Source organism: Mobula hypostoma, chromosome 5, assembly GCF_963921235.1.
Source record: "Mobula hypostoma chromosome 5, sMobHyp1.1, whole genome shotgun sequence".
NCBI lineage: Eukaryota > Metazoa > Chordata > Chondrichthyes > Myliobatiformes > Myliobatidae > Mobula > Mobula hypostoma.
In genome coordinates, this window is record NC_086101.1 from 31,206,296 (window position 1) to 31,220,483 (window position 14,188).

General features: G+C 44.0%; 1 non-coding gene across 1 annotated transcript; it reads left to right on the forward strand.

The window, feature by feature from the left end:
* The first annotated feature begins 3,572 nt into the window (after window positions 1-3,572).
* Window positions 3,573-3,736, forward strand: LOC134347380 (U1 spliceosomal RNA). Its single transcript, XR_010018136.1, has one exon. It is a non-coding gene; the product is annotated as a U1 spliceosomal RNA (small nuclear RNA).
* Window positions 3,737-14,188: the final 10,452 nt, after the last annotated feature.

A 14,188-nucleotide genomic window follows, 5' to 3' on the forward strand; every position in this document is an offset into this window, starting at 1 on the left:
AGATTTGGCAAGTCATCTAAAACTTTGACAAGCTTCTATAAATGTGCAGTGAAGAGTATATTGACTGGTTGCATCATGGCCTGGCATGGAAGCACCAATGATCTGGTGGATACAACAAAGTTCAGCGTGGGTAAAACCCTCCCACCCTTGAGCACACCTACACAGAGCAGTGTACCAGGAAAGTAGCATCCATCATCAAGGACCCTTACTGTCCAGGCCTGGTTCTCTTCTCACTGCTGCCATTACAAAAAAGGTACAGGGGTCTCAGCACCCACACAACCAGATTCAGGAACAGTCATTACCCCTCAACCATCAGACTCTTGAACCAGGGGGGACAGCTTCAATCAACTTTACTTGTCCCATCACTGAACTGTTCCAACAATCTCTGGACTCACTTTCAAAGAGTCTTCATCTCATGTTCTAGGTATTTAATGCTTATTTATTATTATTATTAATTTAATTATTTTGTACTTACACAGTTTACCCTCCTGCAGCGGAGGTCTTTCGTTGATTCTTTTGCATTTCTTGTATTTCCTGTGAATGCCAGCAGAAAACAAATGCTAGGGTTGTATATGGTGACATACCAGTACTGTGACAAGAAATTCACTTTGAACTTTGAATGTGTTCACCACTACCTGTTTGCCACCATACCTTTTCATCTGGTTTCCCCACTGTGCTGCGGCCATGTCCTGCCAAATTCTTTATCCTGATTTTTTTTTGTGATTTATTTTTTATTGAATTTCATCATCAAACAAACATTTCCATACGATGTATTTCAGATACTGTACGTATATATCATATAATCATATTTGTCACAAATCTCCACATAAGATTTATCTGAGGTATACACTTATAGAAAGGAGAGGAAAGAAAGAACAATCAAAAGAAGAAAACTATGTACATAGTAGGGAGTGATCTTTTTTACAACATATTCATTGACTTGTGAGAATAAAATCAGGCCTATGAGGTGTTATGCAGTTAAACCATTTTTTTCCAGTATGAATAAAACTTTTCTAACTTATGATTAACAGATGCTGTTATCTTCTCCATTTTGTAAATGTCCATTGTAATTTCCATCCATACACTTAAAGCTGGGCTCTCCTGTGATAACCATTTCCTGGTAAGGGTCTTTTTTACCAGCCACCAGCAGTACATTCATTAAATATTTATCTCTTTTCAACCGTTCTTGAGGTATATACCCAAAATATATGGTCTTACTCTCTAAGGGTATTTCACATTTAAAGATGTCTTGTAGGGCATTATATATCCCACTCCAATAGTCTTTGATAAAGGGGCATTCCCAGAAAATATGATAATGGTTTGTATTTTGATTTCCACAATTTCTCTAGCCCACAGGGGGGTTGTTATCATAATGGGATTTCTGAGAGGGTGTAATAAAATATCTTATCAAGTTTTTCCACCTGAACTCCCTCCATTTCTGTGAACTGGTACACTTCCATTGATACCTCCATATTATTGTCCAGTCTTCCTCAGACATTATTATCCCGCCTTCCTTATCCCATTTTGTTTTAATGTATGAAGTTGAATGTGTTTTGAGATTCGACAAACCCTTATACGTGCTTGAAATGATTTTACTACCGTTGTCTGAATTATATGCTTTATATAGCTCTACCAGACATGTACGTGTCTTGGTTACCTTTTTAACCATCTTATTAACATACTGTCACATCTGTAAATACCGGTAAAAGTATTGCTTTTCTAACAAGTGTTTCTCTTTGAGCATTTCAAAACTGAACTGTGTTCCTTCTTTCATTATATTGCAAATAGCTGTTATTCCTTTAGCTGTCCAGTCCTTAAATCTAGCATCCAGTTTATTCGGCGTAAAATCCGAGTCATATGCACACCATTTAAGAATTGCAATGTCTCTCTCTAGTTTATATTATTTTATAATAGTTTTCCATATTTTAAGAGTCCATTTCACTCATGGGTTGTCAATATTATTTATGGAACTTTGTAGGTTGTTATCAGCCAAAATTGCTGAATTGGGATGGAAAGTATCCTCTCCTCAATGTTTTTCCATTGAGTGTCATATGATGGGTTGCACCAGCATATCACGGCTCTCAACTGTGCTGCAAAATAATAATCTCTAAGAAAAGGTAGGCCCCATCCCCCCTTTTCCTTGGCTAATTCCAAAGTTTTGAAATGAACCCTAGGCCTTTTCTTTATCCTGATTTAAGCTATATATATATAGGCATCTGTTAGTCTCATGAGAGCATGGATTTGTGCCTTGGAAGGTTTCCAGGGCGCAGGCCTGGGCAAGGGTTGTATGGAAAACCAACGTTGTCCAAGGGAAGGGCATTAGGACCCATACAGCTTCGCACCGGTGTCACCTGAGCAATGTGTGGTTAAGTGCACACACGCTACCTCAGCCAAGGCTCGAACTAGCGACCTTCAAATCACTAGACGAACGCCTTATCCGCTTGGCCACGCACCAGCAATTTAAGCTTTAGACGGATCAAATCATATCGGGATATTAACTCTGTGATTTTACGGTTACTGTTCCTGTTGGGAGATCCTTAATTCTCCCTTCTCGGTGACATGACAGCAAATGCCCCGTTCCCACAATGAACACTCAGTACCCTGAAACACTCCAAGACACCGCTGAGCACCAGAGAGCCTCAGTTTTCAATGCATGCTCACAGTGCGAGTCTGGGGTCCTGTCCAAACGAGGTTGGGCTGTAAATACTGAGACCGCAGAGCGGGATTCCAGCCACACGCCCGCAGTGGGCGAATGAAAAGCTGGGCCGCGGTGTCACCTAGTGGGAAGCTTCGGAACTGCAGGTAGGAGAATCACTGACTAATGTGGAAAGTGCAGTCCAGTGAAATACACAAAATAAACTATAGATTGCAGTAAGTTATAAATTAAGTAAGTAGTTAAAAAGAGAACAAAATAGTGAGGTAGTATTCTTGGGTTCATTGTCCCTTCCGAAATCTTCCGGCGGACGGGGGGAGGGGGAGAGCTGTTCCTAAGATGTTGAGTGTACGTCTTCGGGCTTCTGTTCCTCTTCGCCGATGGTAGTAATGAGAAGCGAACATGTCCCGCACGGTGAGGGTCCTCAGTAATGGGTGCCGCCTTTTGAAGATGTCCTCGATGCTGGGAGGTTAGTCCCCATGTTGGAGCTGGCTGAGTTTACGACTTCCTGCAGCTTTTTTCCCTGTCGTATGCGGCGGCCCCTCCAGACAATGTTCCCCACGATACCGATGTAGAAACTTGAAAGCGTCTTTGATGTCATACCAAGTCTCCTCAAACTCCTAGCGAAATATAAGCTGCTGCCGTGCCGCGCTTTCTTGCTAATTGCATCAATATGTCAGCGGTCAGAGAGCTTTCTTCCTTTTAGGGAAGATATGTAAATAGCAGAGAGAAACAGAAAATATGAAATGCTGAAAAGCAGCATTCGTTTCTAACAAAATGGAAAAGTAAAATGTGGAGCTACATTTATTTCTCGTACGTTTGCCTCTTGTGAAAACAGTGTAAGTTTTTAAATTGTGGCTCGTGTTGATGTTAAGGAGGGATATTTGGGTTTGGTTGGGTGTGATAGGGGGTTGTGAGCATACTTACCTGGCAGGGAACCGTCGGTGATCCGGAAGGCCGAGGTTCCAGGACGAGGCTATCCCATTGCACTCCGGGTGTGCTGACGCCTGCGATGTCCCCAAATGCGGGATACTCGACTGCGGAATTTGTGGTAGTGGGGGACTGCGTCCGCGCTCTCCCCTGACATTTTTAGTTAAAGACAGATGAAATATTCCTATGCGACACGGACTCAGCCGGCCAGGTAGCATCTCGACCTTTCACCAGTGTGTGATGATAAATTTGCAGCCCTCAGCACATCAACTGGGTCGTTTTGCAGACATAGAATGTGAATCTCAAATAAATGAAATAAAAGTTCACGGTGCAAGTGACTGAAGTTGTGGAGCAAAATAAAACCAAATGGCTGGAGGAACACAATGGGTTGGGCAGCATCTGTGGAGGTGAGATTACATAGAAACATAGAAAATAGGTGCAGGAGTAGGCCATTCGGCCCTTCGAGCCTGCACCGCCATTTATTATGATCATGGCTGATCATCCAACTCAGAACCCAGCCTTCCCTCCATACCCCCTGACCCCTGTAGCCACAAGGGCCATATCTAACTTCCTTTTAAACATAGCTAATGAACTGGCCTCAACAGTTTGCTGTGGCAGAGAATTCCACAGATTCACCACTCTCTGTGTGAAGAAGTTTTTCCTAACCTCGGTCCTAAAAGGCTTCCCCTCTATCCTCAAACTGTGACCCCTCGTTCTAGACCTCCCCAACATCGGGAACAATCTTCCTGCATCTAGCCTGTCCAATCCCTTTAGGATCTTATACGTTTCAATCAGATCCCCCCTCAATCTTCTAAATTCCAACGAGTACAAGCCCAGTTCATCCAGTCTTTCTTCATATGAAAGACCTGCCATCCCAGGAATCAATCTGGTGAACCTTCTTTGTACTCCCTCTATGGCAAAGATGTCTTTCCTCAGATTAGGGGACCAAAACTGCACACAATACTCCAGGTGTGGTCTCACCAAGGCCTTGTACAACTGCAGTAGTACCTCCCTGCTCCTGTACTCGAATCCTCTCGCTATAAATGCCAGCATACCGTTCGCCTTTTTCACCGCCTGCTGTACCTGCATGCCCACTTTCAATGACTGGTGTATAATGACACCCAGGTCTCGTTGCACCTCCCCTTTTCCTAATCGGCCACCATTCAGATAATAATCTGTTTTCCTATTTTTGCCACCAAAGTGGATAACTTCACATTTATCCACATTAAATTGCATCTGCCATGAGTTTGCCCACTCACCCAACCTATCCAAGTCACCCTGCATCCTCTTAGCATCCTCCTCACTGCTAACACTGCCACCCAGCTTCGTGTCATCCGCAAACTTGGAGATGCTGCATTTAATTCCCTCATCCAAGTCATTGATATATATTGTAAACAACTGGGGTCCCAGCACTGAGCCTTGCGGTACCCCACTAGTCACCGCCTGCCATTCTGAAAAGGTCCCGTTTATTCCCACTCTTTGCTTCCTGTCTGCTAACCAATTCTCCACCCACACCAATACCTTACCCCCAATACCGTGTGCTTTAAGTTTGCACACTAATCTCCTATGTGGGACCTTGTCAAAAGCCTTTTGAAAATCCAAATATACCACATCCACTGGTTCTCCCCTATCCACTCTACTAGTTACATCCTCAAAAAATTCTATGAGATTCGTCAGACATGATTTTCCTTTCACAAATCCATGCTGACTTTGTCCGATCATTTCACCGCTTTCCAAATGTGCTGTTATCACATCCTTGATAACTGACTCCAGCAGTTTCCCCACCACTGACGTTAGGCTAACCGGCCTATAATTCCCCGGTTTCTCTCTCCCTCCTTTTTTAAAAAGTGGGGTTACATTAGCCACCCTCCAATCCTCAGGAACTAGTCCAGAATCTAACGAGTTTTGAAAAATTATCACTAATGCATCCACTATTTCTTGGGCCACTTCCTTAAGCACTCTGGGATGCAGACCATCTGGCCCTGGGGATTTATCTGCCTTCAATCCCTTCAATTTACCTAACACCACTTCCCTACTAACATGTATTTCGCTCAGTTCCTCCATCTCACTGGACCCTCTGTCCCTTACTATTTCTGGAAGATTATTTATGTCCTCCTTAGTGAAGACAGAACCAAAGTAATTATTCAATTGGTCTGCCATGTCCTTGCTCCCCATAATCAATTCACCTGTTTCTGTTTGCAGGGGACCTACATTTGTCTTTATCAGTCTTTTCCTTTTTACATATCTATAAAAGCTTTTACAGTCCGTTTTTATGTTCTCTGCCAGTTTTCTCTCATAATCTTTTTTCCCCTTCCTAATTAAGCCCTTTGTCCTCCTCTGCTGAACTCTGAATTTCTCCCAGTCCTCAGGTGAGCCACTTTCTCTGGCTAATTTGTATGCTACTTCTTTGGAATTGATGCTATCCCTAATTTCTCTTGTCAGCCACGGGTGCACTACCTTCCTTGATTTATTCTTTTGCCAAACTGGGATGAACAATTGTTGTAGTTCATCCATGCAACCTTTAAATGCCTGCCATTGCATATCCACCGTCAATCCTTGAAGTGTCATTTGCCAGTCTATCTTAGCTAATTCATGTCTCATACCTTCAAAGTTACCCCTCTTTAAGTTCAGAACCTTTGTTTCTGAATTAACTACGTCACTCTCCATGTTAATGAAGAATTCCACCATATTATGGTCACTCTTACCCAAGGGGCCTCTCACGACAAGATCGCTAATTAACCCTTCCTCATTGCTCAAAACCCAGTCCAGAATAGCCTGCTCTCTAGTCGGTTCCTCGACATGTTGGTTCAAAAAACCATCCCGCATACATTCCAAGAAATCCTCTTCCTCAGCACCTTTACCAATTTGGTTCACCCAGTCTACATGTAGATTGAAGTCACCCATTATAACTGCTGTTCCTTTATTGCACACATTTCTAATTTCCTGTTTAATACCATCTCCGACCTCACTACTACTGTTAGGTGGCCTGTACACAACTCCCACCAGCGTCTTCTGCCCCTTAGTGTTACGCAGCTCTACCCATATCGATTCCACATCTTCCCGGCTTATGCCCTTCCTTTCTATTGCGTTAATCTCTTTTTTAACCAGCAACGCCACCCCACCTCCCCTTCCTTCGTGTCTATCCCTCCTGAATATTGAATATCCCTGAACGTTGAGCTCCCATCCCTGGTCACCCTGGAGCCATGTCTCTGTGATCCCAACTATATCATAATCATTAATAACAATCTGCACTTTCAATTCATCCACCTTATTACGAATGCTCCTTGCATTGACACATAAAGCCTTCAGGCACTCTTTTACAACTCTCTTAGCCCTTTTACATATTCAGATCTTGCATGAAAAACATACAAAGATTAGTTCTTTGTACACGTTTCACTGTCCTAGTGAGCACCACGTCCAGTTTAAACGGTCTGGATCGCAGGGAAGGGAGTCTGATGGCTCACTGAGTCCATTCTGTCTCTGTGTAACAATATTTCACATTAACACATGTCAGCAAATCAGTTAGCATAACGCTATCACAGCGCCAGGGGTTCAATTCCCACTGCTCTCTATAAGGAGTTTGCATGTTCTCCCTACTTTTTTTTACCAAAATATACTTCGTTCAAAAATAAAATTATGTACAGTAAACCATTCAATGTCTGACAATCCCTTTACAAATGTTTCCATTACGGTCTATACATTTCCACACTTTTAGCCACCCACGTGGCACTCTGTTGTATCACCTTTCCACACCATTGTTGAGGGGTATACTCCCCACCACCCGACCCCTCCCACTCCCACGGGTGGAGAAACCTATACCGTGGTTCTTCCCCACCGGGCCCTTGCGGTGGCTGCACCGAGTTTCAGTGCGTCCCTCAGCACGTACCCCTGCAGCCGAGAATGTGCCAGTCGACAGCATTCTTCCACGGACATCTCCATGTGCTGGTAGATCATCAAGTTTCGGGCCGACCAAAGAGCGTCTTTCCCCGAGTTGATGATCTGCCAGCAGCACCGGATATTGGTCTCCGTGTGTGTCCCCGGGAACAGCCCGTAGATCAGAGAGTCCTCTGTTTACGCAGCTGCTGGGGATAAACCGTGACACTAGCCCGTCCACCCTCCTCCACACCCTCTTTGCGAACTGGCAGTGTGCAAAGAGGTGGGTCGCAGACTCCTCCTCACTGCAGTCCTCCCGTGGGCAGCGGGGTGTGGAGACGACGTTCCGGGCGTACAGGAGGGATCAGACTGGGAGGGCCCCTCTCACTGCCAGCCAGGCGAGGTCCTGGTGCCTGTTGGTGAGACCTGGCGATGAGGCAATTTGCCAGATGAACTGGACGGTCTGCTCAGGGAACCACCCCACTGTGTCCATCACGTCCTTCTCCTGCAGTGTCTGCAGGACATTACGTACCGACCACTGCCTGATGGCCCTGTGGTCAAAGGCGTTCTCCTGGAAGAACTTTTTTACAAAGGACAGGTATGGCGGCAACGACCAGCTGACTGGGGCATTGCGCAGGAGTGGAGCCAGACCTATCCTTCACAGCCAGGGTGACAGGTAGAACCTGGGCACATAGTGGTACTTGGTGCCCACGTATCTGGGTTAAACACACAACCTGATGCACCCACACACGAAGCTGGCCATCAGGGTGAGGGGCGACATTGGGGACGTTCTTGCCCCCATTGTCCAGGGACTTGTGCATGACGGCTCGTCTGACCCGCTCCATCTTGGATCCCCAGATGAATCTGAAGACAGCTCGGGCGATTTCCGAGCTGTAGGAGCGGCGGACGGAACACACCTGCGCCACACCTGAGGACCGAGTTCTTACCCGTTACCCCTATTGCATCATCAGTGGGACGGGAGAGGTTCCGGAGGATTGGAGGGTTTATTCAAAAAAGAGAGTAGAAATAGCCCTGAAAATTATAGACCAGTGAGTCTTACTTCAGTGGTTAGTAAGTTGATGGAAAAGATCCTGAGAAGAAGGATTTATGAACATTTGGAGAGGCATAATATGATTAAGAATAGTCAGCATGGCGTTGTCAAAGGCAGGTTGTGCCTTACAAGCCTGATTGAATTTTTTGAGGATGTGACTAAACACACTGATGAAGGTAGAGCGGTAGATGCAGTGTATATGGATTTTTTTTTAGATTATGAGGACACGTAGTCCTCTTCTATTGTCATTTAGTAATGCATGCATTAAGAAATGATACAATATTTCCTCCGGTGTGACATCACAAAACACAGGACAGACCAAGACTGAAAAAAACTAACAAAACTACATAATTATAACATATAGTTACAACAGTGCAACAATACCATAACTTGATGAAGAAGTCCATGAGCACAGTAAAAGTTCAAAGTCTCTCAAATGTCCCACATCTCACGCAGACGGAGAGAAGAAAGAAAAACTCTCCCTGCCATATCTAACCACGGTCCGACTCTGAGTCATCTGAAAACTTTGAGCTCTGATCAGCTCTCCGACACCGAGTACTGAACGCCATCTCTATCCGAACGATTCGACCTCCTTCTCGGTCGCCAAAAGCAGGCAAGGCTAGGGATTTTGAGGCCTTCCCTCCGAAAGATTCCCCACTGCGCAGTAACGACAGTGGCGAACGAGTGTTTCAGAAATTTTTCCAGATGTTCCTCTGTGCTTTCATGTCCATCTCCATCAAATCAGAATTGTCCACGGCCCCTATTTAACAGATACGATATCATTTTTCATCGGAGGGCTGCGCACACGCGGTGCACTGCTCTCTCTCCTCCCGCCAATTTCAGCAAGGCATTTGATAAGGTACCCCGTGCAAGGCTTATTGAGAAAGTAAGGAGGCATGGAATCCAATGGGACATTGCTTTGTGGATCCAGAACTGGCTTGCACACAGAAGGCGAAGAGTTGTTGTAGACGGGTCATATTCTGCATGGAGGTCGGTGACCAGTGGTGTGCCTCAGGGATCTGTTTTGAGACCCCCTCCTCATTGTGATTTTTATAAATGACCTGGATGAGAGGGTGGAGGGATGGGCTAGTAAATTTGCTGATGACGCAAAGGTTGGGAGTATCGTGGAGGGCTGTCTGAGGTTACAGCGGGACATTGATAGAATGCAAAACTGGGCTGAGAAGTGGCAGATGGAGTTCAACCCAGATAAGTGTGAGGTGGTTCACTTTGGTAGGTCAAAGATGGTGGCAGAATAGAGCATTAATGGTAAGACTCTTGGCAGTGTGGAGGAACAGAGGGATCTTGGGGTCCGAGTCCACAGGACATTCAAAGTTGCTGCGCAGGTTGACTCTATGGTTAAGAAGGCATATGATGCATTAGCTTTTATCAACCGTGGGATTGAGTTTAAGTGCCAAGAGGTAATGTTGCAGCTATATATGACTCTCGTCAGAACCCAGTTGGAGTACTGTGCTTAGTTCTGGTCAACTCACTACAGTAAGGATGTGGAAACTATAGAAAAGGTACAGGGGAGATTTACAAGGACGTTGCCTGGATTGGGGAGCATGTCTTATGAGAATAGGTTGAATGAACTTGGCCTTTTCTCCTTGGAGCGACGGAGAATGAGAGGTGACCTGATAGAAGTGTATAAGAAAATGAGAGGCTTTGATCTTGTGGATAGTCAGCGGCTTTTTCCCAGGGCTGAAATGGCTAACAAGATGGGGTACAGTTTTAAGGTGATTGGAAGTAGGTACAGAGGAGATGTCAGGGGTAAGTTTTTTATGCTAAGAGTGGTGAATGTGTGGAATGGGCTGCCAGTGATGGCGGTGGAGGCGGATACAATAGGGTCTTTTAAGAGACTCCTGGATAGGTACATGGAGTTTAGAAGAATAGAGGGATATGGGTTACCCTAGGTAATTTCTAAAGTAAGTAAATGTTCAGCACAGCATTGTGGGCCAGAGGGCCTGTATTGTGCTGTAGGTTTTCTATGTTTCTATGTATTGGTTTCCTCCAGGTACTTTGGTTTTCTCCCACATTCCGAAGTCATATGAGTTAGGAGGTTAACTGGTCACGGGTGTAATGTAATTGGGCAGTGAGGGCTAGTGTGCCAGAAGTGCATGTTTCAGCGCTATATCTCGAAATTAAATAAATAAACAAACCTTCTCCCCAATAGCCCAGTAAATCTTTCCTGTTTGTAGCTTCCAAACACAGCTACAGTTTACAAAGATTCATAATTGGAAAAAAAACCACAACATATTAAACAACAGAATGGCCATATTTTAATATTATTAATTAAACACTTCATCTTGAGAACCTCTAACATACACTCAGTGACTTTATTAGAAACATCTGCTTGTTAATGCAAATATCTGGACACAGTTTAAGTTTATTTTTAATTGTCATTCAACCATACAGAAATCCTATACTGTATCTATGAATACAGTCAAACAAAACAACATTACTCTAGGACCAAGATGCAAAACACAGTACCAACAGTCAAACACAGTACAAGGCACATTTAGAACATATAAGATAGAAGTAAAACAGTTACACAAAAAATATGTCTAAGTCCCTGACTCCGTGAATGTTGCAACAGTCTGCAGTCGAACCCAACACAGCTTGTCTTCTGCCAAGTGAACACTGGAGGGCAGCACTGAATCCAATGCCCCTCTGCTGGAATACTGCAAACAGGCGACACCATGACTTGAGGCCAAGCCCTTACTGCAAACATGGCTATCTCCCCCACTGTCTGCTCCTGCCTTTTGCCAATAAACCAGAAAACTAGACTTGCAACATTCCACATTACCAATGTCCAGCAGAGTGTTGCGATCACAAGAATCTAACTACGACAAAAACTCATTGTTAGATTGCATACCACCTACACACAGCAATTCCAAGGCCTCGCCAGCAACATGGTGTGCACCAAGTCCTGCTCCTTCAGTTTCTCCACCAATGAACAACTCACTGATGGGGTAGAACTGCATTACTTTAAGTTCTTAATGTCTAGAACATCTTGCAATCGTAACAAAAGGTTTTAAAAAGACAATGATACATGCGATAGAAAAGAGGGATGTGGGAATACAGATCATAAATTTTTTGATAGTAGGATAGTATTGAGTGCAGTTTTGGGTGCCTACCTACGGGAAAGATGAAAATAAGATTGAAAGAATGCAGAGAAAATTTACAAAGATTCTTGCCAGACTTGAGTTATAGGAAAAGGTTGAATAGGTTGGGAATTTATTACCTGGAACGTACAAGATTGGGGGAGATATGTTAGAGGTGTGAAAAAGTATGAGGGTTATAGATAGGGTAAATACAAGAAGGCTTTTTCCACAGAGGTCGGATGACACTAAAGCTAGGGAGTCATCGGTTAAGGGTGAATGGTGAAATGAGTGGGAACTTCTTCACTCAAAGGGTGGTGAGAATGTGGAACAAGCTCCCAATTTGTGGTGGATGTGGGTATAGTTTCAACATTTGAGAGAAATTTGGATAGGTCTGTGGATTGGAGGGTATTCAGGGCTATGGTCTAAGTGCAGGTCCATGGGAATAGGCAACTGAATGGTTCAGCTTGGACTAGATGGGCTGAGCCACTGTTTCTGTGTTACAGTGTTCTGTGGCTCTATCTAATCAGCCAATCATGTAGCAGCATGACAATGCATAAAAGCATGCAGAAATGGTCAAGAGGTTCAGTTGATTTTCAGACCAAACATGAGAATAGGGATGAAGTGTGATTGAAGTGACTTTGAATGTGCAATGATTGTTGGTGCCAGACAGGGTTGTTTGAGTATTTCAGACACTACTGATCTGCTGGGATTTTCACGCACAACAGTTGCTAGAGCCTACAGGGAACGGTGCGAGAAACAAAAGCATCCTGTGGGCAAAAATGCCTTGTTCATGAGGGAGGTCAAAGAAGAATGGCCAGATTGCTTCAAGTTGACAGGAAGGTGACAGCAACTCAAATAACCATGTGTTACAAAAGTGGTGTGCAGAAGAGCATCTCTGAATGCACAACACATTGAACCTTGAAATGGATGGGCTACAGCAGCAGACCACCATGAACATACACTCAGTCGCCACTTTATTGGGTATTTCCTGTACCCAATAGAAGCTACCTATCAAAGTGAAAGCTGAGTGCATATTAATGACTAGGCCGATTAATAAGTTTGCAAATGACACCACTAATGGAGGTGTAATGGGCAGCTGCCAATGTTGTCTCAGATATAACAGGATCTCGCTCAACCAAGAAAGCGAGCAAATAAATGCCAGGTGAAACTTAATTTGGATAAATGCGAAGTGATACATTTTGAGAAGATAAGCCAGGGCAGGACTTACCCAGTGAACGACTGGGCCTTGGGGAGTGTTGTAGAACAGAGACCTAGGGATAGAGGTACATGGTTTCCTGAAAGGCCTGACATAGATAGTCACCACTTATGAGTAGTGACACAAATGGTCACACACTCAACATTTCAGGAACAGCTTCTTCCCCTCTTTGGAGCAAATGAGTGGTGAGTTGATACACATGTACAAGATGTTAAGAGACTCTCCCTGCGCAGAAATGGTGAATACATGGGGCCATAGAATTAAGGTGATTGGAGGAAAGTATAGGGTGGGGAGGGGGAATGTCAAAAGTGTGTTTTTAAAGAAAGTTATGGGTGTGCGGAATGTCCTGCCAAGTGTGGTGATAGAAACACGTACATTAGTGACATTTAAGGATCTCTCAGATAGGCACATGAGTGATAGAAAAATTGAATTCTGTTTGTATAGTAGGTTATAAGTATGGGACAACATTATGGGCTGAAGAGCAGATGTTCTATGTATAAGGATGCTGCCTGAATTAGAGTGCATGGGCTTAAATGATATATGGAGAAGTTGAACCAATGAGAGTTGTTTTCTCTAGAGCAGCAGAGGCTGAGAGGAAACTTATTTATTAAGTTTACAAGAGGCACAAATCAAACAGATATCTGGTATCTTTTCTCCCCAGGGTCAAAAAGTCGAGTGCATTTAGATGAGACGGGAAGGTTAGAGGTGGCGTGCAGTGTGAGTTTAAAGGGTAGTAGGGTAGGGATTCCAGTGACGTCATCGTCCAGAATGGCAGCTTAAATCAACAGCTCCTCCGGAAAAACGCATCCTTTGCCCCGTTAATCCATCAAATATAAGATCTTTCGAAAATATCTGAATTGATAAAGGGGGCAAGAATGGGGAAAAAAGATCTGCTTGGGAAATAGTAAGAGAACCGACGAGAAAGCAGGGGACAGGAACAGGACGAGAGAAGGATATTAGATAAAGACTGTGAGTTCTCCGAGGACAGCCCTCACCTCCTCCAGAAGAGTCATAAGGTTTGGCTAACTTTGAAAGTGCTGATAAAATAAACATAAGCAAAAATTGACGGTGATATACCTATATCGAGAAATATGTATTATAATGTGGATTTTATATTACTCAATTTTTTTAACTCATTCATTCATTCCTTTCTCCCCACCTAAATGAGAATATATACATGGGAGGAATACACAGGGAAATCAGTTATGTGTAATGCACATAGATTTTTTTACTTACTTTTATAGGTACCGCAGCGGGGGGCCCTCAACCCACAGGTAGGAGGGGCTATCCCCCAGGGCTAGACGTTTCTTACAGCTCAACCTAGGGTCATCTAGAGACCCCAGTCTTGGAATCACACCTTCGTT